Source organism: Lissotriton helveticus, chromosome 11, assembly GCF_964261635.1.
Source record: "Lissotriton helveticus chromosome 11, aLisHel1.1, whole genome shotgun sequence".
NCBI classification, from domain to species: Eukaryota; Metazoa; Chordata; class Amphibia; order Caudata; family Salamandridae; genus Lissotriton; species Lissotriton helveticus.
This window is the reverse complement of record NC_136072.1, coordinates 573,084,802-573,105,696: the sequence shown is the minus strand read 5'-3', so window position 1 is coordinate 573,105,696 and position 20,895 is coordinate 573,084,802.

The window sequence follows — 20,895 nt, the reverse complement described above, 5'->3', positions numbered from 1 at the left end:
ACAAAACAGTACGGTAGACATTAATGTGGCCCTTGTTACGATAGCATTAGGGCATACAGCTGCTCATGTTACTAGTGCTCTTTGGCAGCGACTTCCCTTAACAAATTCTTGCTGGGTCTATATATATTTAATGGCACAGGAACTTGTTCCGCTTGAAAACTTTCTCAAATCCGATACATGAGTCGTTCAACTTGCACCTTATCTCCCCTCGGGTTTGCGCTCGGTATAGGAAGGCGCATAAAAACCAGTTCTAGGCATCAAAACCAGTGGCGACGACGCTAGGGGTGCAGGGAAGCGCTGCAGCCCCCCACAAGACCTGAACGAGTTCAGATGGGGACCAAACAATAAACGTGGCCTTCATGTGATTACCTGATGGCAGCATTTCGGGATTTACAAAATGAGCACTATCTATCATCCCTGTGTAGTTCGTGAGGTGACGTTTATTGGCCAAACCCGTTTAACAATCAGCCCTAGCACCACCTAATTTATATGTCTGTGCAGTGTCGATTGCGTGCCCTTTGTTTAAGCGCAAGCACACAAGTACCAGCATGGACTGCCACACTCCTCCCGGTCTCTGCACCCAAGAAAACAAACGTGCGCCATGCAATAAGCCCCTCGCCAACAGCAACTATCCGCAAACCACTCTACGCATGGTACTTAACTTTTTTTTTTTATGCTCCTGTATCCTCGAGCATGGCTCCCCGAAAGACGCCGTTTCTGCTCCAGGGCGCGACGCCTGTTCCATAAAGGGCAAAAACCATCTGCCACCTTGACGATCGCTGCTCCTTGTTGTCCGTTCTTCCCCGGATCTAGCTTCTCCGGTATTCTCCGCACTGCAAGCACCAGTTGCTTGAAGGTACGATCCCGCCAACCTACAGGGGGAACAAAAGAGAAAATTAAAAAACAAAGAAGCCCCGAGCGCGGGGCACACGGTGCTGTGGGAGAGCGTCCAGGGACAAGGGGGTCTCCTGGGCGCTCCCCACCTCTTTATTCTCCAGGGGCCAGGCGGGGGGGGGCACGCCCCCCCCGGCCCGCCCCTCCTATAGCCCGCCCCCCCTGACCCGGACCTTTTACCTGGCATCCGGGTCAGGGAGGCCGCCGGCCAATCGGTGGTGGGTCGCGCCCCCCAGGGCCCGCCCCCACCACCGAGAGACAACCAAGGAGAATGGGGGGGAGACGGTCGCCGCGCCGCCATGCGTGCGGGGGGGCCGAGGGCCCCCCCTTTTCATACTGCAGTGTACGGGTTGCATGACAGAGGCACGCATGGCCAAACCACGCATGCCTCTACTACGCTGCCCCACAGCAAATGAGTCTAAACAACGCAATCCATTTCTACGCACACTTGTGCGCATGACTTTACGATGCAATTTCATTTTAAAGGCATGACTGGTAAAGGGATGTGAGGTAAAAATCACACCCCAGCCTCCCCGCCATGAGCCGTAAATGTTACTACGACCCCCAAGCCATAAAAACGGCCCTGACCCCTAAATACTACCTGACTCCACTGAATCCTAAAAATTACCCCAACCCAGGGCTTTAAATGGGATGAAAAAACTGGAGGGTCTCTCAAATGGCCGTGGCCAATGTAATTAAGGTCGTGGCTTAAAACACTTAAGCTAAAAATCTGTTCTTAGTGTGCCGTCCAACTTGTATTTTGCTGTTTCTGTCATTGCATCTAGATATATGATACAACAAGTAACATCATACCTACAAGAAGTCAGGACTATTGGCTTTGTCAATGGTTGTTAGTTGCATAAGATAAATAAGCAGCAACTATGGCTTGTATATAATTTTGAAAAAGCTTCCACTGGTGACACCACAACAATGTTGCTGCTCCTTAGTTTGAAAAAGGGAAGGGAAATCCAGAGAGAAAATTACTATCTTTAACCCCTTCACTGCGGCGGCTATTCCGCCTCAGTGCTAAGGGGGCGGGGCGGCCGCGCGGCAGGCGCATGCTGGTGACGGAACCGCCCTGTCACCAGCCGCGGTTGCGCTGTGCTCATCACGGAGCGGTTCCGTCACGGCCCGCCCGCTCAATGGAACGCTCAGCGCAGGCTCGGAATCCACGCCGCGCAGGCGCTCCGAGCGGTCCGTGATGGAACCGCTCCGTCATCAGCACAGCGCGACCGTAGCTGATGACAGAGTGGTTCCGTCACCAGCAGGGGAGGGGTTAAAGGATTTCCCTTCCCCTACAAAGGTCACCTGGCATGACATCATGCTGTAACTTCTTCACTAGTGAAAAGTGAGAAGTGTGAGCACGCCCACACGATGTGCCAGCTGTCACTGCAGTCTGGAAAAAAACGGACCGCCTGTGCCAGGGCACAAAACAGAGCCTGATAGAGACCCCATTAAAAAACCTGCAGGTGCTCAGACCCAGTGAGGCACAGCCCACTTAAAGCCCTGCCCCACCCCCTAAACAGTACTCTGACCCCCCCCCTGGGCCCTAAAAATTACCCTGAACCCAAGCCCTAAACACTATCACAACTCCCTTGAGCCCAAGAAAATACCCCAACTTTTAAAAACTAGCCCCACCCAGCAAAACCCCATTTACCACACTACATCCTCTCCCGATCCTTCCTCTTCCTGTGTCCCACCATCCCAGCATCAGGACCGCGCACTGCCTTAACGTGCCTTAATATGCGTGGTTAAGGCAAGCGTGATTCTGCTTGTGGGGAAACAGCATGCATGGCTCAGCCCACGATTTAAAGGCCGTTTTCCCAGTGAACGATTTCTAGCAAGGTGGTATAGCTTCATTTTTACAAGATCCTCATATTGAAATGGAGGAGAACATGATATTTCCAAAAGTTACCCCGTGTTTAAAAAATCTGACTATTTAGTTTTTCACTGCCCAAATTCAGAGAGTATTTTTCTGACAAAAACCATGGAGCGTAATCGCAATCCTGAATTAGGGCAAGCTTCAGCATATGCCAGATTTGAAATTTTGTGAGGCACAGATTCAGCCAGTGCTGAGTGTCCTGCTTCTCCTAAACAGAGGCGCTAGCTGACTGAGGCAGTAGGTTGGCCACCAGGCAGCCAACTGAAACCACCCTGATGTTACAGGATGCAGTTATGGATAAAAATGTCAGCTCTAAACCCCTCCCAGTAGGGGCAAGCCCCTTGAGCTTCCTGCTCCTGCATGCAACCTATGCACCTCCCACTTCCCTTATGCCACAAATAACGCAGTTTGTTGATGGTGCAAAAGGCCGCAGATTTTATTTACATACTGTCATAAACAAACATACCATTTCCACTTCAATAGATTGTAAATTGATACTTGTATAGCGCACTACTCACCAGCAAGGGTCTCAAGGCGCTTGTACGAATACCGCTGTGGAACCCATCCTGGTTTTCCCTGTGAGGTGTTCACTCCTGGGCACCCCCAAGGTTGAGGCCAGGCATCCTTAGCGTTGTGGGGGCTGTTGTGGAGATTAAGAAAGCTATTGCCCAGAGTTGCAGAGTGGGACTCCATGATTGGAATAGGCACCGAGGCGAGAATTATCAGGTCCGTGGAATTTTTGAGCCCAAGACCCGCCGAGGCGGGGAATTGAACCCTGGTCCCGGGCTAGACCTCTGCATCAGGGTCTGTCGCTCTAACCATTGAGCCACACTTCTCCACAATCCATCATGTTATTCCTGCCTCCTTGCTTAAACCTTAGCAGCACAACCCGTTTTGACAGCGCCCTGAGTGAATGCCCCTTATCAGCGGGCTAGCCCTTTTTCAGCATCTAGACTACACCTTGCTGCCAAGTGTTGTGGGGGGTCCTCATGCCTGGCCCGGCCTGCAAGTGCTGTGTCAGCCCTCTGCTGACCCCTGCTGACCCGTCGACTGCTCCCTGTGCCCCTGCCATAAGGCATCCCAAGGGCACAGGTTTGAGCGGCTCCTCTTTGGCTATTCAGCTCTGACTGCTGTCCCTCTGTGCTGTCTCCCCCAAGCTGCCTGTGGTTTCTCAACCTCAGGTAGCTCCCCCTCGCTCATACCCGACTCCTTCACTTGAAACCTAGTGACTCTACGGCACCTCCTATATTGAGAAGGAACAACCCCATGCCCACCTCTGACAAATGTACCCCATCCTCGTTGTGGTTACATTACACTTTAAGGTTAATGAGGCCATGCCTAACAAAGCCCCATCCATTTGCTTTGTATATTTTGAACATAGTGAGATTCAACTTCCTCTTGGATTTCTCTACTGCTACGTTGTCCAGTGCCCCCCATCCAATGGACACATGGTATGATTTCAGACCAAATTATTTTGCTGGTCTTAAGATTCGGGCCACTGTGTCAGTCCTGGTATCATGCTACCCATTAAGTCCCTACATCCCAAGTAGGCTAGGTCATTACCCCCTCCGTGTATCACTGCAGCGTCCGGTTTTTCTTCATGTTGCATGGCCTCCTGAATGGCGGGCAGCAGTTGCTCCCACCTCATGCCCGGCTTGCCCATTTATGTACTTTTGTGTCATGCAGCCACATTCCTTCATTATTTTTCTGTGTTGTTGCCCACGGTTGCGCTCAGGTAATATATGAGTGTCCTAGAATCCACACCCTGCTCGCCGGCCCTCGGGAACCTGCAGTACAGAAACTCATATTAGGTTGTGGCATATGTATCCCTGAAAGGCATTTGATGCCCATCAGCCGATTTGCTTGATTTGACCCATTTCCAAGCCACAAGCCGCTGCATATGTGGCTGCTCCTATGCGAAAGGAGTGCGGTGTAAACTCCCTCTGTGAGAACCCTGCTGCCCTGACTGCCAATTTGAGGGCTGCATTAAATTGGAACCAGCTGAGGTATGAACCATCCTCATGGCAAAATAGCGGCCCCTCCCTTTGTACTGGGTGCCTCAGGTACTCTTGCATGCAGCAAACTGGACAGCAATCGCTGTTACTTATGCAATGTAGTCACGTGCGCTTGCCCACACCCATCTGGTCAGTCTTTGACCTGTGCAGGAATATCGTCATGGCGCATTCTTCCATCACTAGGTCCCCCCTCTTCAAACATGCTGACTCCGCCCGAGCCTGGCCGGGGAAACTATTTCACTGACCATGTAAGTCCCAAAGAAAGCAAGTGAAAATGCTGCCTGGAAGAGCAGCAGTTCATATCTCTGTTTGCAGATGTTGCCCAGTTCGTCCAATATTTGCTGTAAAGTGCGAAAAACCTATGGGCCGACTCTTGTCCTGCCTTCTGGGCTGCAGGCGCCCTCAACCCTTCATGCCTCTCTGCAGTAAAATGTGTGTTGTCGTGTCATTTAGGCCTGCCAATTTTGCATATTATGCACCCACGCCAAGGTGAGTCTGTGCCCATGAATTTATTTTATTTATTTTATTTTATTTATTATTTATTTATTATTTATTTTATTTATTTAAACTTATAAGGCGCGCAGCTACCCGCAGTGGGTTTCCCGGCGCCAAGGGATAGACTAAAGAAGGAAAGAACTGCCAAATAAGCTTGCTAAAAGCACTGCTCTAATCACTGCTAAAAAAACAGGTTTTTAGTCCCTTGCGGAAGCTAAAGAGATCCGTTTCCGTCTTTAGAGTCACAGGCAAGGCATTCCAGGATTTAGGAACTAGATGAGAAAAAGATCGACCACCCATCTTCACTAGCTTAAATCTAGGAATGATGAAATCGCCATTGCCTGAGGATCTTAAGGAGCGCCTGGGCTTATAGGCCTGAATGAGACCCTGTAGGTACTTAGGGGCTGTGCCTTGTTTGATCTTAAAGACGTGGCATAGAGCCTTGAATTTAATTCGGCTCGTGATCCTAAGCCAATGAAGATCGTGAAGTGCTTGAGAAGCAGATATTCTCCGAGGAATGTTACGAAGAAGACGTGCAGCCGCGTTCTGTACGACTTGAAGTTTATTTACTGTTGTCAAGTCAGCTCCAAGGTAGAGGACATTACTGTAGTCCAGGCGGGAACAACCAGTGCCTGGACTACAGTCCTCTGTGTTGAAATAGGGAGCATCCACAGGATTTTTTGAAGCCATCTTAAGGTGGCAAAACAAATGGAGGCCACCTTTACTGCCTGCTGCCGCATCGTGAGCTTTTCATCAATGAGGAATCCGAGATTGCGGACTTGAGCAACGGGTTGGTGGGTAGGGCCCATACCCTTGGGCAAATGTTGAGGACCCCATAGATATTTACCCTTGCCCAGGATCACAACCTCGGTCTTATCCCCATTTAGCTTGAGGAAATTGCTCCGCTTCCACTCGGAAACACGAGTCAGGCCCTGCTTCAGAGCCGAGATTTTATTACCTTCCACATTAGAAAGGGAAAAAATAATTTGTGTATCATCGGCGTAAGAAAATAAAGTAAGACCGGCTTCCTCCACAATAGTGGCCAGGGGTCTCACATAGATGTTAAATAGTAGTGGGCTGAGGATAGACCCCTGGGGAACGCCATACGCCGATGGATGGATTGTAGAGGATGCTTTAGCGGAGAAGACTTGGAAAGTGCGACCGCTTAAAAAGGAAGCTATCCAAGCTAAAGCAGGGCCCTCAACTCCTAGGGACCGAAGAGTTGTGAGAAGGATGGAATGTGACACGGTATCGAACGCCGCACTTAAATCGAGAAGAATGAGTGCAGATGTTTCACCGTGATCGATACCATGGCGCAATCTCTCGGTAACTCCTAAGAGTGAGTTTTCAGTGGAATGGTGCGCTCTAAAGCCTGATTGAGACGGATGCAGAAAGCCTGAACTCTCTACAAAGTGAGTCAACTGTGTGTTAATATGTCTTTCCAAGATGTTAGAAAAAATGGGCAGCAGGGAGATAGGCCTAAAGTTGGATAAATTGGAAGCATCAGCTCCAACCTTTTTCAGAAGAGGAATAATCATCGCATGTTTCCACTCCTGTGGAACTTGTGACTCTGTCAGGGAGGAGTTAAGGAGTTTCATCACCACACAGCGGGGATCCAAGTCAAGTTGCTTCAGGATCTTAGCCGGTAAAGGGTCACGTGGGGAGCCAGATTTGATACTTTCCAGACAGTGAGCAAAAGAAACATCGTCAAAAAATGACCAATCAGTCAGTTTGACTGCCAGGGAGGGCGGACTGTTATGGGCAGACACTGACATAGGAGGTGATTCCTCATCGGAGGTTGAAGGGCTCAGAGAATCATAGATACGTTCCACCTTAGCTATGAAGAATTCTGCAATTTAATTACATTGTGACTCGTCCAAAACAGGGGGGCAGGGGTCGAATCGGCTCCTGTCAGCTTTTTTACCACAGAAAAAAAGTGTGCGGGGGCAGTTCTGGGCATGTATTACAGTGTTGGCAATATAAACAGCTCTGGCCATTTTACACTGTTTGTGATAGTCTCTAAGGGCTTCCTTATAGGCCACTTTGCGAGACAAAGAGTAGGAGCGTCTCCATTTCCTCTCGAGAGCCTTGCATTGAGACTTCATGGTCTTTAAATTTTCCGAGAACCATGCCGCGGGGGGACGGTGGTGCAAGGAGTGCTTAGGTACCAATGGAAAAAAATTATTTACAGCAGCATCTAACCATTTGGAAACTGCAGCATCTAGGACAGATAGGGGCGAGTCAACATCTGGTAAGGTATCAGACAGGTGCAAGTTAAAATTTGTGATGTTAAGTTTGCCCCAACGTCGTAAACTCTCTTCCGTGTCACCGATACCAGTGGCCATAGTCTTGGTACAAGGCAGAGTGAATTGAACAGCGAAATGATCAGACCACTCCAAAGGGCGGGCAGCTGGTTCGCAGTCATATGGAAGGTTAGAAAGGACAGGATCTAATAGATGCCCTGCTGAGTGCGTGGGCCCAGAGTTCCGCAACAGAATATTAAGGGCTTCTAAATCAGATAAGAAGGTTTTGCTAACAATGCATTGTGGGTCCTCAAAATGTAGGTTCAGGTCGCCAAGAATGGTGAAATTAGCAGCCTTTAGGGACAACGGGGCAATAATTTCTGAAAAGGACGTCGTCCATACATTAGAATTCCCAGGAGGACGATATATCAAGAGACCAGAGAGGGTCATCTGAGGGCTTGTTGCTAGTTTGAATTGAGCGGCCTCGCATCCTTGGAGAGGAAAGGCTTAGAACTTACAACTATACATAGATTTAAAAATTATGGCAATGCCACCTCCCTTGCCAGTGTCTCTATCTCTCTTGACCACGACATAATCAGTAGGGAGAGCGTGGCAATGTCAGGTCCTGAGCTTGCATGAAGCCAGGTTTCAGTCAAAAACACGGCATCAGGTCTTTCATCAACTAAAAAATCATAAATATGATTTTTATGTTTAGGAAGTGATCTGCAATTTATACTCCAGAATTGGAGTTTAGAACAAATAAAAGGTGATTTTATAACACTCGGTTTACCATGCTTATATGGACGTTTCATCGAGTTACACCTAGTCATCCTGCCCAATAAGAAACCGCAATGATTACATTTAAAACCATGAGCAGGAGGAGTACAAAGTGTACAATGTGCAGATGGAAAATGCCTAAAGGACTTTAATTCCTTCACAGTGTAATTAATAACAGTACCGTGGCAGACGGAGGTAGCTTGTTCCTGAGCAGCGTAGGTGGCCCCTGGGCCCGGCCTGGCGCGGACGGGCACTGACGGGCTTATCTCTGGCGCACCTCCGGCGCGCCTCGGGCGCATCCGCTGCGCGCTTGCATTCCACGACTCTTTAGATAGTAATTAGAGTAGGAGGTCATTAACAAATGGCCCTACAACACTAGAACGCTTCCCAAGATGGCGTCTTGGGAGCGTCTCAAGCCCCTGGTCCCACACCAAAGATGGTGGTCGGGAGCAGAGAACGGGATCAGAGAACAGCACGAAACTCACCAAAGTGGTGAGTGATGATCAAAAAATTTTAAGGTGCAGGCAGTGCGGACAGTTTTAGAATCAGAGCAGCAAAAGAAATAGCAAAAGTGCAATTATGCAAAATTTTAAAATTACGAGTGTCAAGCGGCGATTAAAAGCATTAGCAGCAATTACAGTTCTGCAGCGTTACAATTCCGCAGTGTATCTGGCAAGTTCTGAGTTGCCCGTAACCTCCCAGGTCCTTAAATACTAATTCCAAATGGCCCTACAACACTAGAACGCTACCCAAGATGGCGTCTTGGGAGCGTCTCAAGCCCCTGGTCCCACACCCAAGATGGCAGCCGGGAGCAGAGAACGGGATCAGAGAACAGCACGAAACTCACCAAAGTGGTGAGTGATGAAAAAATGTTTTAAGGTGCAGGCAGTGTGGACAGTTTTAGAATCAGAGCAGCAAAGAAATAGCAAAAGTGCAATCGTGCAAAATTTTAAAATTACGAGTGTCAAGCGGCGATTAAAAGCCTTAGCAGCAAATACAGCTCTGCAGCTTTACAATTCCGCAGCGTATCTGGCAAGTTCTGAGTTGCCCGTAACCTCCCAGGTCCTTAAATACTAATTCCAAATGGCGCTACAACACTAGAACGCTACCCTAGATGGCGTCTTGGGAGCGTCTCAAGCCTCTGGTCCCACACCCAAGATGGCGGCCGGGAGCAGAGAACGGGATAAGAGAACAGCACGAAACTCAACAAAGTGGTGAGTGATGATCAAAATTTTTTAAGGTGCAGGCAGTGCGGACAGTTTTAGAATCAGAGCAGCAAAAGAAATAGCAAAAGTGCAATTGTGCAAAATTTTAAAATTACGAGTGTCAAGCGGCGATTAAAAGCATTAGCAGCAACTACAGTTCTGCAGCGTTACAATTCCGCAGCGTATCTGGCAAGTTCTGCTCTTCTTGCCTGAAAAGGCCCACTGTATGAATGCTTCTACACTTCTACTGGTCACCTGCTTAATGTTTTTCGATCCTGTTATTCTTTTAAAATTGTTCCAGCACTTACGATACTTGGATGCCATCTTGGGGGCTAGTGCACTGTCAACCAGCATGCTCAAGTCAGGTCTATCAGGTTCCACATCTCGTTTTGAATTGCAGCCCCCTCGCGGTCCGCATGAGGCACCAGGTCCCTGAATCTCTGCCACTGAAAACAAGATATTGCATCGGCCACTGTATTTTCAATGCCCGGAATGTGCTGCACCCTGACCGCGGAGTTGGACATCAGCTGGCAACTCGCCAGGTACCTGACAAGGCGGACAGCTATTGGGAAGAGCGCCGATTCCAGATTCAGGGCCTGGACTACTGCATGGTTGTCCACACATCGTGTGATTTGAGTGGTAGCGAGGTGCTGCCCCCACAAGGCAAAGGCTACAATGATCTTGAAGAGCTCCAACACAGCCAGGTTCCTGGTTATTCCTCTCTCGTGCCACCCCGCTGGCCAGGGCCCTGCTGCACAGGAGGCCCCCAGCACTGCTCCAAAGCCCTCGCTCCGCTGCATCTGTGAACAATTCCATTTGTTCTGCCATCACCCATGGCTCTCCCCAAATCAATGACCCATTAAATTTAACCAGGAAGGTTGCCACCCACTGTTGCAGGTCGTCCTTCACTCCTTGCCTCAGCCTGACCTTGTGATGCTTCTTTGGGAGTCCTCTTGTTAGCCAGGCCAGACGCCTGGTGAAAGGCCTGCTGGCAGTGATAACTCTGGTTGCAAAATTGAGCTTGCCCTCAAGCTGTTGTACATCTCCTAAGTTCACCCCAGCATCCCCTCTATTGTGTGCCTCAGCTCTTCCACTTTTGCTGCTGGCAGTCTGCATATGCCCAATACTGTATCCAATTCTATTCCTAAGAAAGACAGCTGTGTGGTGGGGCCCTTTGTTTTTTTGTGTACCAGTGGTAAACCCATCTCCCTGGCCAGCACTGTGAACTGATTTAGTAGCTCTGCACACTCTGTGGTCCCTGGTATTCCTATAAACAGGAAATCATCTAGGTAGTGTACTACGATCCATTCCAGGAAGCTGCTAAAGGCCTCAAAATATGCACATGAGAGGACACAACCCATCGGTAAGCACCTGTCGTAATAGTACCCATCACCCAGCCTGACGCCTAGTAGGTGGTGGCTTTCGGGATGCACCAGAAGCAGCCAGAAAGCTGATTCAATGTCTGCCTTCGCTGGCATGGCCCCTTTCCCACTTGCACTGATTCAGTCTATGGCATCATCAATGGTGGCATAGGATACTGCACAGCTGTCCTGCTCCAGTAGGGGTAGTCGTTTAGCACTTTTAACAGGATCAAAGTTTTAATGGGTGTGGGTAGGGGCCCGGTAAGTTCTCCTCCCGTTACTGGCGTCCGCGCTCCCGCCTCCTTACTTTTTGTTACCTGCATTCTTTGCCTTCCCTTGCCCTTTTGGTTTTCCACACTCGATGGCTGGGTGTAACCCTCCACAATTGCCACAGGCGTGCTTTAACTTGCACAAATGTCCCCACTTGCATTCATACTTGTCATATTTCCAATAGGCGCATTGTGGGCTTTTTCCCACCCTCCCACCTGTAAATGTCTTCTGTTTACCATAGTGGAGAATCCCTTCCTTTCTCCCTGTTTGCCCGCTTTCTCAAAACAATGTCTTCCTGTCTCCCTGTTCCCAACTCCTTCCCTGGCTGCTCCCATATGCGTGGTGTACCCCTCTACATCCTGATGATCGTAGTTGATGCACGGCCGCGTTTGCATCTTTAGCCTGAAATCCTAGTCATAGCGGAGCCCGGCATAATTTTTGTTGCAACTCATGCACCTTCTTCTCATGTAGAAAAAGTGCTGCTGCGCTCTGGGAAACTTCTCTACAAATACACTCGCTAATGTCCTAAATGCCTGGAGCCAGATTTCAATAGTGTGCTCCACCCATTGACTCTTTTTTGCCCTTCTTTCTTCCTCTTTCTTATCCTGTGCCACCAGGTCCAACCCTGCCTGGCCTACTTCCAGTAGTGAAAAAATGTCAGTGTATTCTTTGTGCCAGATCCTTTCTTTCACATTTAGTGGGATAAGGCTGGCCAAACCGGTTTGCCTAGCAATGGCGGACGGATCCCCTGGTGAGGGCCTTAAATATTCGCTAGCTGGTTTCCCTTCCCCTTCCACTGCTATGGTGGCACTACTCCCTGTTTTACTGGGCACCCCTCCTGTACGTGCCCTGGCCTCTGCCTCGCCAGCCAGCCTCCTGTACCCCCTGTTGGTTTGGGCAAACTCGCTTGCCCTTCTGCCACCACTTCCGGTGCAGCTGGCTGAGACCTCCCCCCCCCCCCAGTGCCAGTACTCCTGGCCTCCCGTCCACTTGGCTTAACCATGCACCTAGCCATGGATGAGTGGGGCCAGGTAGTGATGTTGCGCTTCCTGCACTTGGCCAAGGCCACCATGATGACCAATTGAAAGGCCCCCCCCTTGTCCCCATGTCCCAGATGGACCGGCTTGCGGCTGCCCTGTGTTGTGTTACCCCAGCACCCCTTGTCCTGTGATGACCCCTTGTGCCTCCGTGCTTGGTATACCTATTGCTTGGCCATGGGTAACCCCCGTGGTAATTCCAGCACACCCACCATTACTTAGACCCTTGCGACCAAACACACTGCACACTGTTTGTTCACCATTAGCTCCTGCTTGTCCTTCGACCTGCTGTGCTGTGGGCTTCGGAGCCGGCACCGTAATGGCTACAGGCACCCCATCGCACCGTGGTCCACTTCTTCCTTGCTCTCTGAAGCTCCCTCCGAGGATGATGCGTGCGTTACTTGCTGCTTTGGACCGCCCCAGCTGATTCCTAGGAAGTCGTGCCCCGGTGGCCGCCGTTGTGGGTGGAGGCACAAAGTTGTGTCAGCCTTGCTGCTGTAACTCCTTGGCCTTCCTGGGGTTCTGGGTACTCCTGTGTTACTCAGGGTTTAGGGCCCAACAGCCTACCTTTGTTGTCTGTTCGGATTTGGTGTAGCTCCACTGCAAATAGGGCACAACCAGCTTATCTGCCCCTTTATGCTTGACAATCCCTTACCACGTCAAGAAAAGTTCCCGTCTTCCACCCGTTGACTGCTACGAGCAGGCACCGTACCCGGGGCACCATCGCTGTCTTCCCCAGGTATCCCGCACCTGGTGAACAACACTTACAACGCAACATTTACATCGCAGAGCCTTTACAACGCAACCATTACAACGCAAACTATTACAACGCATTGCTCTGGGGGGCGCTCTAGGATAGGGAATAGGTTAATTTACTATCCAATAACCTTCCCTAGTGTCCACGGGGACTGGAGTTGGAATAGTAAATTAAACTATACACTATCCAGCACCCCAAAGCACTATGCGTTGTAATGGACTGCGTTGTAATACTTACGTTGTAAAGGCATGCAATGTAAATGCATGCGTTGTAATGTCATACATCCCCCGCACCTTGACCAGCACCTTTAGCTTAACTCAATCACGGGCAGCAAGATCCCCCATAATGCAGCTACCCGTTCCAAAGCTTTTGTCCTCTAAACCACACTGCTCCTGCCTCAACGATACGGCGTTCATTCCACCCAGAGTGCCATGTGCTTGCAACAGGCCTCAGTTTCTCACTGGCGATGTGCTCCCCTCATGTCGCTTCCCGCTCTGCTACCTCCTCCGGATCCGGCAGTGTGCTCGATTCCCGCCGCTGTCTTGCTTTTTTGTCATAACCGCGGACGTGCAGCGAGCTCCCCTGCAACGCCGCTTCCCATTCCAATCCTTTGTCCTTTCGGCCACACTGCTCCTCCCTCAACGATACGGCGCTCAGCCGCCCAGAGTGCCATGTGCTTGCTACACGCTCTTGCCCCACTGTCCTGCCTCGGCTTCTCATGCACAGAGTACTCCTATCTCATCGCTGCCCGCTCTGCTCCCTTCTCCGTATCCGCCAGCGGGTTTGAAGTGATATCTGCACCGCAGATTCTCCAATCCTCCAACTTCAACGATCCAATGGCGCAGGTTCCTACGATTCAACGGCAAAGGCACATTTTCCGGGGGGGCTCCTATGCCCTTAAGTCCTGGTGCACCCCCAGATGGACCCCTGCCTGTTGGGCCATTCAAACCATGCAGCCCAATCCATGACTGGCAATTTCCCTGGCTTGCCAGGTACCCGCTCATTGGCCCGCCCCCTCGTAGGGGTTTATCGCAGGCCCCTCAATGGTCTGGCTTTGCCTCCCCAGCCCGCGTGCTTTCTTGATCTTCCTTTATGTAAAAACAAACTTTTCCTGTTTTCAGCTGAAATAAAGTCAGTTTCTGAGAGGTGGGACATTGTTTCTCAATGGCATTAATCTGTAAAATAAGAGTGGGGGGGTAGATTGAAAGGGCTTTTAGAAATGTGAAATGTCTTTCCATTTGTGCTGTCATTTTGCTAAAATCCAGGGTTGTCGGAAGTGACATCACAGACAGGCAGGTCTGCTCCCCCATGTAATTTCACAGGAAGGTACATAACACAGCGTTTAATGATCAATGTATTAATTTAAAATGAGTACTATCACCCAGCTGCAACTTTATTGAAATGAAAGACTGCACTTACAAAGAATGTACACAAGTGCAAAATAAATACATGTTTGGGAGGGAGGGGTGGGGGAGCAGACCACAAACCAGAATCTGTGTGTACAAGGCCGCTTTATTGAAACAGGTGCACATAACAATATATTACCTTTGCAAAAGCCTTACAAAACTAAACCTCAATAATCAAACCACTTACCTAACCCGTACCCCGCCCCCAAAATTTCCTTGAACCCTCCCCACCCATACTTTACAACATTACAAACAATACAAAGCAATGAATCAACGTATAACCCTATAAATTCAACCCATCCGTTAAACAACCTCCCCTGCCTGCCCCTTTACAACTGTCAATCACCCAACCTGTGTAACCTCACTAACAATTAACCTGCCTACCCTTTCCCTGTCGATAACCCAACTTTCAAAATGATCAAGAAACCTCTGCCAACCCTGGCAAACTTCCAATAACCCCTGCCTCCCAGAAAGAGGGGTGAGAGAAAACTACACCCCTCTTACCCACTCAAAGTAGGCCAGCAATTCTAAGACTTCAGCGGAATGCATCTGGACATTCAAACATCTCGACAACACCTCTCTGATCTCTAGTAAATAAAGGTCCATACCAAGCCTGGATAAATGCAATCCATCGTCCCTAAAAAACTTCACCACCTCAAAACGTATCTCCTTGTGTGTCACTCTCCCAAAACCTAAACTTCGACAAAATCTGGAATTTCCGAGTTCACCTTTGTCCGTGCCCTGTCAATGGCCTTGGGATTCACAGCGCCAAACTCTACGCAGAACCAACTCGGTCCACAAAACGTGGAACCCAGACCATTGCTCCCTTAAAAAGTGACAAGTCCCTCTTCATTGCCCTCAACAACACCACACCCTTCACTCTGTGAAGATCATTCTCGCCAAGGTGAATTAATAAAACATCCAGGCACTGGCCCCCCGCCATCCACTAATTCAGACAGGGTATCAATTCCTTCCAAAGCATCTCTCCCTTACCCTTCCAGACAATTTAAAAAAAACGCTCATTGAAACACAACATTGCCCCAAAATAACATCAGCACGCCTGGGCCTGCACCCATTTGATGAACGAGTGCCCCACTATCCATATGGTCAATTCCTTCGATTGGGGCCCAGCCACCAAACCTGTAATGAGAAAAATAGAATGAGACTCACAACAAGGAGGATGACGCATGCACCTCCTCCGCATTCCTTCTCACATAGCATTAAAAACAGTCTGACAGCCAGCGCCCCAGCCGCATAATGTCCCACCGAGACCAGCCCCGGATGTGTGCTTCTGTTGCCGCCCCAATCCTGAAAGAATGCGTCCCATAACATGCCCCATCATCCCAATACCCTGCAAAGCCTTACACAGCACCATGCGCAACTGGTAATCCGCTACCCGGGTCCCATTGGAATGCCGGAAAACCAAATCACCCCCAGAACCTCCTGACAAGGTCCTCCAGTGGTGGACCCAATGTAGCGGGCATGTAGAAACTGGGGTTGCTGCCTCCAACCAGACTCCTTTCCCTAGACTTCTCTGGTCCATTTTAAACTGGCCAGCCAGATATGTATCCCCCTCTCCGCGAGAAACACATCTTGCCAACTAACGCCCCTTTTCACCTTGGTACCTAGGAGATCAGAGACTCTAAACGTCCCAAAAAATATCCACACCATAAGAGTAGAGAACAGACATGCTTCAAAACCCTCCCTACAAACTGCAGGTAACGCTTCCAACAACCGGGCCAGCATCTGCCATGAAAGGGGGCTATGGGACAAACGCTCCCCTCCCTGGCCCAACACTCCAGCATCCTCCTCCCCACTTCCCCTGAGGAAGGGAGTAACCCCACAGGAGTTTCCCCTTAAAAGCAATGCCCGCCAATTTCCCAGCGATGGTTACCCTAGAAAGGCCTCTCTCAATGAGGTCTAGAATAAACTGGAACACATCCTCAGACCGCCGCCAGACCTCCTCCCGCCTACAGGCTCCAGATGCTAAGAAATCCCTCCAGGCCAGCACATATGCCGCCAGAGTAGCCACTGACAGAGAACCTACCACCAATTGTAGAACCCTACTTGCCTACATACCAAAGATGCTTCGGCATTGGGGTCGGTGTCCTGTCCGCCTCCTTGGCCTGCCCATGGAATCTCCCCCACTGCGAATGAGACAAAGCATCAGCAATGTCGTTCACACCAGGGATGTGCAATGCCCTGAAAGCAATGTTATGTCTAAGGCAACCTAGCACAAAAACTTGCAGCAACTTCAGAATCTGCTCATCTCTTGCGGACTGCCTGTTGATGATCTCCACCACTGCCATGTTTTCCACTCGAAACAAGACCCTCTTATGTGCCAACTCCTCACCCTACAGCGTCAGTGCCACCAATATTGGAAAAAGCTCTAAAAAGGCTATGCTCCTCCCCCCATCCTTCCATTGTGGAGGCCACTTCTCAGCACACAACCTACCCTGCCAGTGTAGGCCAAAGCCATCACTGCCTGCTGCATCAGAAAAAATCGGAACGTCCCACTGGACGTCTTCCTCCCTGGCCAATGTCACTCCATTAAAAGAGTGTAAAAAAACTGACCACATACGCAAATCCTCCTTCACTCCTGCCGACAGGTGGACATGGTGGTGAGGCAAATGATGTCCTGCCAGTGCTCGCCCCAACCGCCTACAAAACGTCTGTCCCAGGCCTGACCATATCCTCAGGATCGAACCGATGCTCTACGGGGTCCACCTCTCAACAGCCCCAAGTCTGGATATGATAACACAAGACTAAAGGGTAGCTGGGGAAGGGAAGGATGGGGACCTGTAATGAGACACAAAAGAGTTGTAATCACTACTTGCTCTAACACTTCTCTCTATCTCTATTCTCCATTGACACCCATACTTCCACTAACCTGTAAGGGAAAATACACAGGCTGGAAATACAGGGGTGTTGAGCGGGCACCTCTAATTACCATATAAACAGCTGAAAGACATAAAGAGGTCGGTCAGAACAAGACCTACTAATGTATGACACTTAACACCACACCATGTTCCCCTTTGGTGTCTACCTGTGATAATGAGGTACCAACAACGGCTCAAACAAGACTCTCTGTCTTAGACACCTCTGTGGAGGAATACAAGAAAGGAACAGAACAACGTTGAGCAGCAGCAGAGAATGTCATGAATAATCAGAATATGCACACAAGGAATAGCACTCTAAAAGACAGCAGTGTCCACAAGCAGCAAGAACAGTTAGCACCAAAACACGAGAAGAGTTACGTCACTCTCCCCGCATGATCATGACACATCAAACGGAACTGATAATAGGATACCCGATACCAGTATATATATCTGTGAGGTAAAGACTTTCCCCTGCATGAACTTTGAGTACTGAGGAAAGTTTGCCAACGTAAGGAAATCTCTACACACAGAATTATGCCAAAGAATGTAAATAAGTCTCAGGCCAAATAAGTAATTGTATCTTTCCCTCTCATGAACTCCGTGAGAGCGCTCACAAGCTCAGCCAATGTAGGGAAGATAGTGTATTGAGCACTCCGGTAAATCAGGGTCACACGATGGAGCAAGCAAGCTTACTAGGAATCTAGAAAGGGTAAATGGATAGCGGTGCACAAGGCACCCTTACCCGACCATGAACAATCAGGAACTGCAGCCACAAGGAATCCCGAGCAAAGCGGAATAATTGGCAGCGTCATCATCCCACCGCCTCGCTATGTCTGCACGTCCGCATCACGTGAGACACGCCGGATGACATGGCATCTGATGCGATGCCTTGTGCTGAGGCTGCCAGGAATTGTAGTTCTTCCCTACCTCAGTGCGTGCCCGCGCGACTGCGGCCGCCGCGGCCCCTAACAACGTCCTCCCCGCCCTGACCACCCTGCAGGCAAAGTTAGGATGACCCAGTAACACCTGAATGTCCTTTACTGTCACTTTCCGTTTTGACAGCATTCTGTCCAACAACTTCAACATTTTCACTTTCTTATCAGCTGGCAAGAGAGCCCGCATTGCCACAGAATCAATTTCAATCTCTAAAAAAGACAGAGGAGCACAGGGTCCCATTATCTTCTCAGGTGCCAACAGCACCCCCAGCTCCTCCATGAGCTCATGGAAAGTGTCCAGAGCTACCTGGCACTCCGTGAAGCCCGGGTAACTGACAAAAAAAGAAGTCGTCCAAGTAGTGCGTCACCAATGTGTGACCCGTGTACTGCGTAAAATACCACTGCAAGAAGGTGCTGAAACATTCAAATAAAGCACACGACATAGAGCAACCCATCGGTAACACTTTGTCCACGTACCATTGACCTTCAAAATGGATACCCAGAAGATCCCAATCATCTGGATGGACTGGAAGCAACCGAAATGCTGACTTTATGTCACATTTTGCCATCTCTGCAGTTGCGCCCACGGTCACAACTAGCGATATGGCCAGGGCCGGACTGGCCATAGCAGGCACCGGGCAATCCCCCGGTGCGCTGCATGGGTGGGGGCGGTTTTGGGCCCCTGGGGGCCATTTTTGTTACAGGGCCGTTTTTGCAGCATAGCTGCAAAATCTGCCCTATACCAAAATCGGCCAAAACCCGGCCCTGGCAAAGAGCTCAGCGACACCAGCCCCCCCCCGCCCCGAGTGGGCACTTTGCCAGGGCCGGTTGTGGTTCCCAGTCCGGCCCTGGACATGGCCACATCAACTGAGAAATATGAAACTGAAACTGAGGCCGCCTCCTCATCAATAAAATCATTAACTGAAGACCCATCTGGCCATGATAGGTGCTGAATCAATCGGTACTGTCCTACCTCTTTTTTGGGCACAATCCAGATCGGCGAGATAATCAAGTTCTCTGTTGGCCAACCATCAAAGAGGCCCACCATTCCCCCCTTCACACACCTCCTTGTTCAATTTATCCTGCACTACCAACCTGTCTTCTGCTGCTGATTTCAGGTTATCTGCCCGCCGTCTCTGCCGTGGCCCCCAGTGGCCCAAATGAAGCCCCCACTGGAACCCTTCCATAAACACCTGTTTTGCCCCCAGATCCCCATACCCCTGCAGACCCTCAACCAGCTTCACTAGCCTAACTGCCGTAGCAGCATTTGGGCGAGTACTCAGAGGTACCTTACTCCCCTAACACTCTGGAATTGCTGAGAGGGGCCAGAGGTGCTGGCACCTGACTGTTGCCATTGCTGGCCTCCCTGTGGTTTTATGCCCCAACAGTTAACAAGGGGATGGCGCTTTCGACACTTTGAACACTCGTGCCAAAACTTGCAGTACTCCCTTGTGCATAAGCCTTTATTAAAGTCCCAACACGCCCCAGTCCCAGTTTGTGTTGCGGCTGCGCCTCCCACCCCTCCCCGGGTGGGTTACCCCTGAAAGGGCCGGTATACCAAAGGCAATCCGCTAGCTGTAAAAATGGTCTTACCCCCAGCCGCTGCCCCATCATATTCTGCTATAAATCAGTGTCCAACTCTCCCCACTTCACCACGGGGTTCCAAGCCATACAGGCCCGGAGCTCTTAATCATATTGTGCCCATGCGTAACCACCACCCGTGATCTGAGCCTTTTGAATTGCATCCATATATTTAAAGATGGCTACACAGCACTCAGGAAACTTTTCACAGTAAACACTGGCGTAAATCAAAAACGCTGCTGTCCAATTCTCTATGGTTAACGACACCTTAGGCCGCTTGGCTAACTCAAATTCCTCTTCCTTAGAGCTTTCTTTCGACCTTACTTCCCAGTGAAGGAGCTTCAGCATTTCAACGTATTCTCCTTTCCAAATACGTTCCTTGGTCACCAGCATTAAATGGGCACCCAAAGGCTTTGTCACTCCCATGTATGGCAGTTTTTTCAATTTTCAACTACTTACATTCTAAAGGCTCCTTACCCTCCTGCTGCCTCTGTATTCATCCCACTCTCTACCTTGGTGCCCTGTGCTACTCCCCAGTCTCCCGTTCCTACCCCCGTATCTTTACTCTGTGTAGCCTCCCTTCCATCACTTCCCCACCCCCTCCCCCATCAACACAGACACCATTTAAGTTTGGCCTGTGTTCCCCAGTCTCTAATGAGGGTGCCCGGATGGACGCTGACTGCTGTGCCACTGGCTCTGTGTGATCCACTGTCCGAGGAGCCCTCACTGAGGGGCCGTGCTCTCTCCTGGATCTTGACGCCGCTGCCCTTCTGTGCGGTGCTGCCACTGGTGCCTGCAAAATACTAGGAGACACATGAAAGGGCCTCCCCCATTCTCATTATCCAGCAATTCCCCTTCCTCAGGGCTATCCTCATCATATTCAAGCACAATAGGCTCCTCCACCTGGAGCACGTCAGTAGCAAAATCCACACCACAGGCCCTACTGGAACGCGCATGCCCTACACTGGCCCTAACGGCCCCGGTATGTACTCCTTTTGGGGGAGCCAACTGTAAATGCCGATACTCCCCCATGCGTTGACCTCTCTGAAAATCCCTCTCCACCGGTATGGCCGACCACCATGCTCTGCTTGTCATTGGGGCCAGCGAGGTCGTTTTGGACCTTTGTGTGCTGGCCGCGATGAGATCCCCTGCTGGTAT